This window comes from Bombus pascuorum, chromosome 13 (assembly GCF_905332965.1).
Source record: "Bombus pascuorum chromosome 13, iyBomPasc1.1, whole genome shotgun sequence".
Lineage (NCBI taxonomy): Eukaryota > Metazoa > Arthropoda > Insecta > Hymenoptera > Apidae > Bombus > Bombus pascuorum.
In genome coordinates, this window is record NC_083500.1 from 12873029 (window position 1) to 12883519 (window position 10491).

A 10491-nucleotide genomic window follows, 5' to 3' on the forward strand; every position below is an offset into this window, starting at 1 on the left:
ATACTCATCCGAAGTCACTTGTGCTGCTAAGTTATTTCTCAGTGCGTCGTACAGATCACTGTAACACTCAATAGGAATGTTGCGAATACTTTGGGCTGCTTTTCCCACGATTTTTTCCACTTTTATTGCTTTTAGCAACAGATCTTGCTCCATACAGCGATCCTTCATACTTCTCACTTCTTTGATGAAGTCTTCAACTCCTACATCATCATCTCCGTTGAGCGTTGGGATGTAGCGTATTGCATCCTTAGCTCGTAGAGTGGGAGAAGCGGGCGGAAAATAGCCTCTTTCTTCCACCTCGGGTTGTTCGATGTTGAGGTGAACAGGTGGGATGTCTGGAGCTGCTAACCCTGACAGTTTGCGTGCTTCTGCCATATTCCCGGTGCGATTGATTGCTGTCGACGCACTTTCATTGTCTTCGGTGATAATGGAAACAAAGTCATCGGTCGCAGGGGATCCGAACCCAGTCCGTAGCGCTGCGACGGTTTTCCCGAGATTCTCGATTTCTGCTGTCCTGTGTCTGTTCTCTTCGTCATTTTGCATAGACAAACGTAACATTTCCCCTCGTAAAAGGGCAATATTCTCATTCTGTTTTTGAATACTGTCCCATATTGCTCGCAACATTGGGTCAGTTGAGGTTGAAGTTTGAGATTCGGTTGCCTTAGACATTATTGCGCTGATTTCTCTTTTATTGTCACTTCGCTTGGTTCGTGATAGTTACTTTGTTGTTGCGGATGACCGTAGTCCCAAATAATTCTATCTTCCGTAGATGATGAATGTCTTTTGGTTTCCGAACAAACACTTTTCACTATCCTGGCAGGATCGCCAAAATGTCACGTAAAATTATGCAAAAGAACAACAAAAAAGAATAAAAAAAAAGAAACTTTATTTTTCTTCTAACACTTGGTTTTACAATCTACTTCCGAGCTCTAAGCGTGACTTTTTAAGACTGAAGCTCTTATGATTTTTTACTTTCGATCGGATCCGATCGCTTTCTTTTGTTATCCCTCAACATCCCCACCGTCCACGCATTTGCCTGGCGTCCGCGGCCGTTGCCACGCGCTCTTTCTTCTAGAGCCTTCGGTGGAAGGACCGTTGGGATGTTGATGGTTCATTAGGCACTTCAGCGATATACATTGTCGCCGAGTGCCGCCACATCTTTATCTCCGATTTTAAAGTGAGCCGGTCGTGACATACTCAACGCGTCCGATTTTGAAAATCTTCTGCATCATAAATATTAATAATAGTAAGTTAGCGTTGCGAAACAAGAACATAACATTTTAGCCATTAATTTATGCCATTTAAACTATTACACAACAGCATTTCAACTATTACTTTATAGCACTTAAGCCATGAACTTCTAACCTTTAAGCCATTAACTTCCAACCTTTAAGCCATTAACTTCTAACGTCTAAGACATTAATTTATAACACTTAAGCTATCAATTTATAACATTTAAGCCATTCATTTATGACATTTAAGCCATTAATTCATAACATTCCAGTTGTTAATTTCTAACATTTAAACTATTAATTTTTAACATTTAAGCAATTAATTTATAACATTTAAGCCATTACTTTACAACACCTGAGGTATTATTTTACAACGTCTAACCCATTAATTTACAATATTTAAGCCGTTACTTAAGAACAATTAAAGCATTAATTTATAACATTTAAACCATTAATTTATAACACTTATACTATTAATTTATAACATTTCAGCTGTCAATTTCTAACATTTATACCATTAATTCATATCATTTAAGCTATTAATTTATAACATTTAAGCCATTAATTTATAAACCTTAATCTATTTATTTATAACATTTCAGCCGTCAAATTCTAACATTTATGCTATTAATTTATTACGTTTTAGCTATTAATTTCTAATGATTAAGGTATTAATTTAAAACGTTTAAGCTATTAATTTATTACATTTATGGCATTAATTTATAACATGTAAGCAATTATTTGGAACTTTTAAGCCATTAATTGGAAAACCATTCGACGGGGTTGGACATCGTTGGAGAGCGTTCCACAACGTTGTGTAGGATTCGAAAACCATTCTGCGGGATTGGAAATCATTGGAGAGTCTTTCACAACGTTGTGGGGGATTGGAAAACCATTCTGCGGGGTTTCAAATTGTAGCAGAGCCTTCGACAACGATCTGGAGGGTTGGAAAACCATCCTGCGGGGTTGGAAATCGTTGGAGAGACCTCCACAACGTTGTGGAGAGTTGGAAAACAATTCTACGGGTTTGGGTATCGTTGTGGACGCTTCCACAACGTTGTGGAGGGTTGGAAAACCATTCTACGGGGTTGGGTATCGTTGTGGACGCTTCCACAACGTTGTGGAGGGTTGGAAAACCGTTCTACGTGGTTGGAAATCGTTGGAGAGACTTCCACAGAGTTGTGGAGGTTTGGAAATTCATTCTACGGGGTTGGAAATCGTTGGAGAGACCTCCACAACGTTGTGGAGGGTTGGAAAACCATTCTACGGGGTTGGAAATCGTTGGAGAGCCTTCCACAACGTTGTGGAGGGTTGGAAATCCATTCTGCGGGATTGGAAATCGTTGGAGAGCTTTCCACAACGATCTGGAGGGTTGCAAAACCATTCTACGGGGTTGGAAATCGTTGGAGAGACTTCCATAACGATCTGAAGGGTTGGAAAGCCATTCTACGGGGTCGGGTATCGTTGTGGACGCTTCCACAACGTTGTGGAGGGTTGGAAAACAATTCTGCGGTATTACAAATCGTTGGAGAGACTTCCACAACGATCTTGAGGGTTGGAAAACAATTCTACGGGGTTGGAAATCGTTGGAGAGCCTCCCACAACGATCTGGAGGGTTGGAAGGCCATTCTACGGGGTTGGAAATCGTTGGAGATACTTCCACAACGTTGTGGAGGGTTTGAAAAGCATTCTGCGGGGTTGGAAATCGTTGGAGAGCCTTCCACAACGTTGTAGACGGTTGGAAAACCATTCTGCGAGATGGGAAATCGTGGGAGAGTCTACCACAACGTTGTGGATTGTTGGAAAACCATTCTACGGGGTTGGAAATCGTTGGAGAGACTTCCACAACGATCTGGAGTGTTGGAAAACCATTCTACGTTGTTGGAAATTGTTGGAGATACTTCCACAACGTTGTGGAGTGTTGGAAAACAATTCTGCGGTAATAGGAATCGTTGGAGAGCCTTCCACAACGATCTGGAGGGTTGGAAAACCATTCTACGGGGTTGGAAATCGTTGGAGATACTTCCACAACGTTGTGGAGGGTTGGAAACCAATTCTGCGGTATTAGGAATCGTTGGAGAGCCTTGCACAACGATCTGGAGGGTTGGAAAACCATTCTACGGGGTTGGAAGTCGTTGGAGAGACTTCCACAACGTTGTGGAGGGTTGGAAATCCATTCTACGGGGTTGGACATCGTTGGGGAGCCTTCCACAACGATCTGGAGGGTTGGAAAACCATTCTGCGGGACTGGAAATCGTTGGAGAGCCTTCCACCACGATCTGGAGGGTTGGAAAACCATTCTACGGGATAGGAAATTGTTGAAGATACTTCCACAACGTTGTGGAGGGTTGCACAACCATTCTGCGGGATTGGAAATCGTTGGAGAGCCTTCCACAATGATCTGGAGTGTTGGAAAACCATTCTACGGGGTTGGAAAACCATTCTTCAGGGTTGGACATCGTTGGAGAGCGTTCCACTATATTCAGCAGGATTGGAAATCCATTCTACGGGGTTGGACATCGTTGGACAGCGTTTCACAATGTTGTGCAGGGTTGTGTAATTAATTTATAAGGTTTAAGGTATTAATTTAAAACGTTTAACCTATTAATTTGTTACATTTTAGCTATTAATTTATTACATTTAGGCTATTAATTTATAATTATTTTATTTAGAATAATTTTTATAACTCTTAAACAATTAAATTATAAAATTGCAGCCATTAATTTCTAACTTTTAATCTACTAATTTATAACATTTCAGCCATCAATTTATAAAATTTAAGTTATTAATTTATGTCATTTATGCTATTAATTTATAACAATCAAACCGTTAATTAACTACGTTTAAACCATTCCTTGAGAACAATTAAAGCATTAATTTGTAATATTTAATCCATTACTTAATAACAGTTACACCATTAATTCATAAGAATCAAGCCAATAAGTAACAACTTTCGAACAATTAATTTATCACAATCGAACCAATAATTAACAATATTTAAGCAACTAATTCATAACAATTAAACTATTAATTTATAATAATGGAAACATTAATTAACAACATTTGAGGCATTAATTTATAACAATCAAACCATTCTTTAAGTAATCAATAATTCTCTCGCTAGTAGCCTAATAAATCCTTTGATAGATCTAACGAAGAATATTATTCGCTATATAATTAATATCTGTAGCACGTACATCGATGCCGGTGTTACTGAAGAAAAAGGAGCCATTTTTTCTTACTACCATAACCAGTAAATTTACTCGTTTAACTTGAGTGGAATTAAAAAGGAACCTGACTTTTAAGTAAGCATTAAATAAGAATTTTAAATATCACCTAGAGTGATGTAGGTGTTATTCAAGAAAAAGAATATTTAATACAAGAGCGTTTATTATTTAATACCTTAACTTATTTCACAGTAACGTCATCGACTGCCGTTAGGTTTTCTTTTCCTTTCTGTTCAGACTAATTGATAGTCGAAAACTAGTATCAAAGAAGTGTGAATATAGTCTTAGCTTGTGGAAACTATTAAAACGATAAAAATGGACATCGTATTGAATCGTTGAGGACGCCAATTTACGATAAAAATTAAGAAATTGGTCAACTTGATTTTGTTATAATGGAGAAACCGTCTTTTGCTTTGTCAAAAGATCGTTACCCTTTGATTGACATCTCGATACTTTGTAAAGGTATATAGGGAACCCGGAAGTGCCGCGCGAGCTCTTTAGTGCCTGAACTGTCGGAGAGTGAACATCGAAGAAGAACTTAAATATACGGTAAATAAACAAAAAATATTAACAATAACATTGAAATGGTAATTTATAACATCTAAATCGTTAATTTACAACACTTAAGCTATTAATTTGTAACATTTAAGCAATTAATTTATAACATTTAATCCATTAATTTATGACTCTTAAACTAAAACAATTACTCCATTAATTCTTAACAATTATACCAATAATTTATAACCATATCCTCCCATTAATTCAAAGTAATGATGCTCTTAATTTATAACAGTTGTACCATTAATTGGAAGCAACTCTATATTCATTGATTTAAATGAATACCATCAATCGTTGTGAGAAAATTAATGATTTATTTCGTTTTATTTAATATTTACGAAATCTTTCAAGTCCCTGAAGTGCTATTTTATTTCTATACAGCATTATTTTTTAATTTTAAATATAGTATTTAATTTCTCATTTCACTATTTCATATAAAAACAATGGTAACGCAGAGTGTACCTATTGTGTGTTTATGGATGGGATGTAATTTTCCATGTCTGCTCGAAACCAAGGAAACAGTCCCGTATTCGTGGAACGAAGGAAGCAAGTGCAATTTAATCGAAGGCAGCGACAACTCACCATTCACCCATTCGCACTACAATTGTTATCTTGCATGGTTTCGTTTCTTCGATGATATGTTCAATAATCAAGTATGATTCTGCAGATCCACGTACTACAGCTATTCTAATTAATAAATTTCAATACACGCTACTTCTTTGTTATAAAATAATTTTACATCTCTGCTTTCAATGCTTAAAAACTGTTTATGTAAATGGGACCCGAGCGTAGTTACCTCCTCGTGGTGGGTCCCGGTAATTGGTATCGTTTTCCAAATAATAATACACCAACTACTATCTTAAATACTAGTATTATTATTTGAAAAACGATATCAAGCTAAAAACTACTTGAATATAGTCTGGTCTTGATCATCCAAAATAGTTTTGGTGATCTAGACTGGACTAATACCCCCCCGCGGGGGCACCGGGGGACAACGTGGGACATCGTGGGACAACGAGGGACAACGTGGGATGCGTGCGTTTTAGCCTTAATTAATCATAAGATAGATACCTATGTTATGTGCATTGTAAACTCATTCCGTACAAAGATACTTATCCATCTTGGAATGAAAAACATAAATCTCGTCTGTCTTGATCCCCTCGCTTACCACATTGGAAAAATTGTTCCCGCGATTTATCGGTTCGCGATCGCTCAGTTCTTTCAAACTGCGGCGTGGCGTACTCGCTCGCGCGTATCCCGGGTACGTGCTGGTCAACGTGCACTGGACAACTCTTTGGATTCATAGGTCGCCCAAGGACACCTCTTGTCTTGGTGACTACTCGACGATTGCTCGTCGTTTGCCTCGAATCGCGGGCGTTGTCATCACGCTGGTGATACCTGTAAATCTGTTGACGATCGAGTCGCAGGTCCGCAATCCTGTCCGATTGGTACTTCGGTACTTGGACAGGGACCTGCATTTCACGTCCTCCGTAATTCTGATCGAACCCGTGGGGGTGGACCCCACTGTTCAGTTGGGGCCTAGCCTTCGTAATCCTGTTCAGCGGTCCCTCCCCGAGTTCAACATGTTCAGTTGGAGTGTGTTAAATCGCAGGCCCATTTGCTGGACACTGGTATCATCGGCAAGTGCCATCGACCGTGATAAGATAAAAACGACGTGACAGGAATCGGGCGAAGGTCAATGCTTGGGTTCGGCTGAACCTTAGGGTTATCTGGTGCACGGGGGTACGTCGCGTAGGTTTGTTAGTTCTTTCGAGAGATCGCGTTTTCTTGCATAGTCTGATTGTTGGAGCTCCTTTTTCATGGTAGCCTTATTTCTTTTCTTTCGTTCCAAGTTAGACAAATGTATCTTTGATACGGAATGTTGCCGATAGGGTTGCGAATTATTGTACGATGTTTGTACCGATCGATGTAATCTTTGTGTGTGAGATACATGTTGCGTTGTGTGGGAGATAGATATTGCGTCGTGTAAGCTTTGTTTTACGTTTGTAAAGATTCGTGTAACCGCTGCGTTGGAGATATATGTTTCGCAGTTAGGCTACGAAACAGCTATCTCTTTACGCAGGCCCATGATCACGTAGAGTCAGAACTCGACATTCCTGCCAACAGGTTGAACGTCGAGACCGATGCATAATGTGAAATAAATCATGGGCGGGTCTCGTGCGTAGTCACCTCCACGTGGTGAGACCTGGTAATTGGCATCGTTTTCCAAAAATTAATCAGTTGATTAAACTTTGCAAAACGATACCAAGCTGAGAACTACGCACCAGTCCAGTTTGGGTCACCAAAAGCCGCGAAAAGAATTTTGGATGATCTAGACTGGACTGCACCGTGGGAAAACGTGGGACGTCGTTGGACGACGTGGGACAACGTGGGACAACGTGGGATGCGTGCGTTTTAGTCGTAATTAATCATAAGATAGATACCTATGTTAGGTGCATTGTAAGCTCATTCCGTACAAAGATACATATCCATCTTGAAACGAAAAATATAAATCTCGTCGCTCTTGATTAACATCGTTTGATTAACACCCCCCCCCCCCCCCCCACCTTATCAAGTTATATAAGGAACACGCAAGTCGCGCGCGAGCTCTTTCCTGCTTGAACTCCCGAAGAGTGAACGTCGAAGAAGAATTTGAATATAAGGTAAATAAAAGAAAAGCCAAACAATAACATTGCAACTAGTGAGTTATAACGTCTATGCTATTAATTTACAACACTTAAATAATTAATTTATAACATTTATTCCATTAATTTATAGCATTTAAGCCATTAATTTATAACATTTAAGCTATTAATTTACAACATTTAAACTGTTATTTTATACAGGTAAGCCATGAATTTCTAACATTTAAGCCATTAATCTAAAACAATTACTCCATTAATTCTTAACTATTATACCAATAATTTATAACCATATCCTCCCATTAATTCAAAGTAATGATGCTCTTAATTTATAACAGTTGTACCATTAATTGGAAGCAACTCTATATTCATTGATTTAAATGAATACCATCAATCGTTGTGAGAAAATTAATGATTTATTTCGTTTTATTTAATATTTACGAAATCTTTCAAGTCCCTGAAGTGCTATTTTATTTCTATACAGCATTATTTTTTAATTTTAAATATAGTATTTAATTTCTCATTTCACTATTTCATATAAAAACAATGGTAACGCAGAGTGTACCTATTGTGTGTTTATGGATGGGATGTAATTTTCCATGTCTGCTCGAAACCAAGGAAACAGTCCCGTATTCGTGGAACGAAGGAAGCAAGTGCAATTTAATCGAAGGCAGCGACAACTCACCATTCACCCATTCGCACTACAATTGTTATCTTGCATGGTTTCGTTTCTTCGATGATATGTTCAATAATCAAGTATGATTCTGCAGATCCACGTACTACAGCTATTCTAATTAATAAATTTCAATACACGCTACTTCTTTGTTATAAAATAATTTTACATCTCTGCTTTCAATGCTTAAAAACTGTTTATGTAAATGGGACCCGAGCGTAGTTACCTCCTCGTGGTGGGTCCCGGTAATTGGTATCGTTTTCCAAATAATAATACACCAACTACAATTTTAAATATTAGTATTATTATTTGAAAAACGATATCAAGCTAAAAACTACTTGAATATAGTCTGGTCTTGATCATCCAAAATAGTTTTGGTGATCTAGACTGGACTAATACCCCCCCGCGGGGGCACCGGGGGACATCGTGGGACATCGTGGGACAACGTGGGACATCGAGGAACACCATGGGACATCGTGGGATGCGTGCGTTTTAGCCTTAATTAATCGTAAGATAGATACCTATGTTATGTGCATTGTAAGCTCATTCCGTACAAAGATACTTATCCATCTTGGAACGAAAAATATAAATCTCGTCTGTCTTGATCCCCTCGCTTACCACATTGGAAAAATTGTTCCCGCGATTTATCGGTTCGCGATCGCTCAGTTCTTTCAAACTGCGGCGTGGCGTACTCGCTCGCGCGTATCCCGGGTACGTGCGGGTCAACGTGCACTGGACAACTCTTTGGATTCATAGGTCGCCCAAGGACACCTCTTGTCTTGGTGACTAGTCGACGACTGCTCATCGTTTGCCTCGAATCGCGGGCGTTGTCATCACGCTGGTGATACCTGTGAATCTGTTGACGATCGAGTCGCAGGTCCGCAATCCTGTCCGATTGGTACTTCGGTACTTGGACAGGGACCTGCATTTCACGTCCTCCGTAATTCTGATCGAACCCGTGGGGGTGGACCCCACTGTTCAGTTGGGGCCTTGCCTTCGTAATCCTGTTCAGCGGTCCCTCCCAGAGTTCATCATGTTCCGTTGGAGTGTGTTAAATCGCAGACCCATTTGCTGGTCACTGGTATCATCGTTAAGTACCATCGACCGTGATCACGCTGGTGATACCTGTAAATCTGTTGACGATTGAGTCGCGGGTCCGCAATGCTGTCCGCTTGGTACTTCGGTACTTGAACAGGAACCTGCATTTCACCTCCTCCGTAATTCTGATCGAACCCGTGGGGGTGGACCCCACTGTGCTGTTGGGGCCTTGCTTTTGTAATACGGTTCAGCGGTCCCTCCCCGAGTTCATCATGTTCCGTTGGAGTGTGTTAAATCGCAGGCCCATTTGCTGCTCACTGGTATCATCGTTAAGTGCCATCGACCGTGATCACGCTGGTGATACCTGTAAATCTGTTGACGATTGAATCGCGGGTCCGCAATGCTGTCCGATTGGTACTTCGGTACTTGAACAGGGACCTGCATTTCACGTCCTCCGTAATTCTGATCGAACCCGTGGGGGTGGACCCCACTGTGCTGTTAGGGCCTTTCCTCTGCAATACTGTTCAGCGGTCCCTCCCCGAGTTCAACATGTTCCGTTGGAGTGTGTTAAATCGCAGGCCCATTTGCTGGTCACTGGTATCATCGGCAAGTGCCATCGACCGTGATAAGATCCAAACGACGTGACAGGAATCGGGCGAAGGTCAATGCTTCGGTTAATCTGAACCTTAGGGTTATTTGGTGCACGGGGGTACGTCGCGTAGGTTTGTTAGTTCTTTCGAGAGATCGCGTTTTCTTTCATAGTCTGATTGTTGGATCTTCTGTTCCATAGTAGCCTCATTTCTTTTCTTTCGTACCAAGATAGACAAATGTATCTTTGATACGGAATGTTGCCTATAGGGTTGCGAATTATTGTATGATGTTTCTACTGATCGATGTAATCGTTGTGTGTGAGATACATGTTGCGTTGTGTGGGAGATAGATATTGCGTCGTGTAAACTTTGTTTTACGTTTGTAGAGATTCGTGTAACCGCTGCGTTGGAGATATATGTTTCGCAGTTAGGCTACGAAACAGCTATCTCTTTACGCAGGCCCATGATCACGTAGAGTCAGAACTCGACATTCCTGCGAACAGGTTGAACGTCGAGACCGATGCATAATGT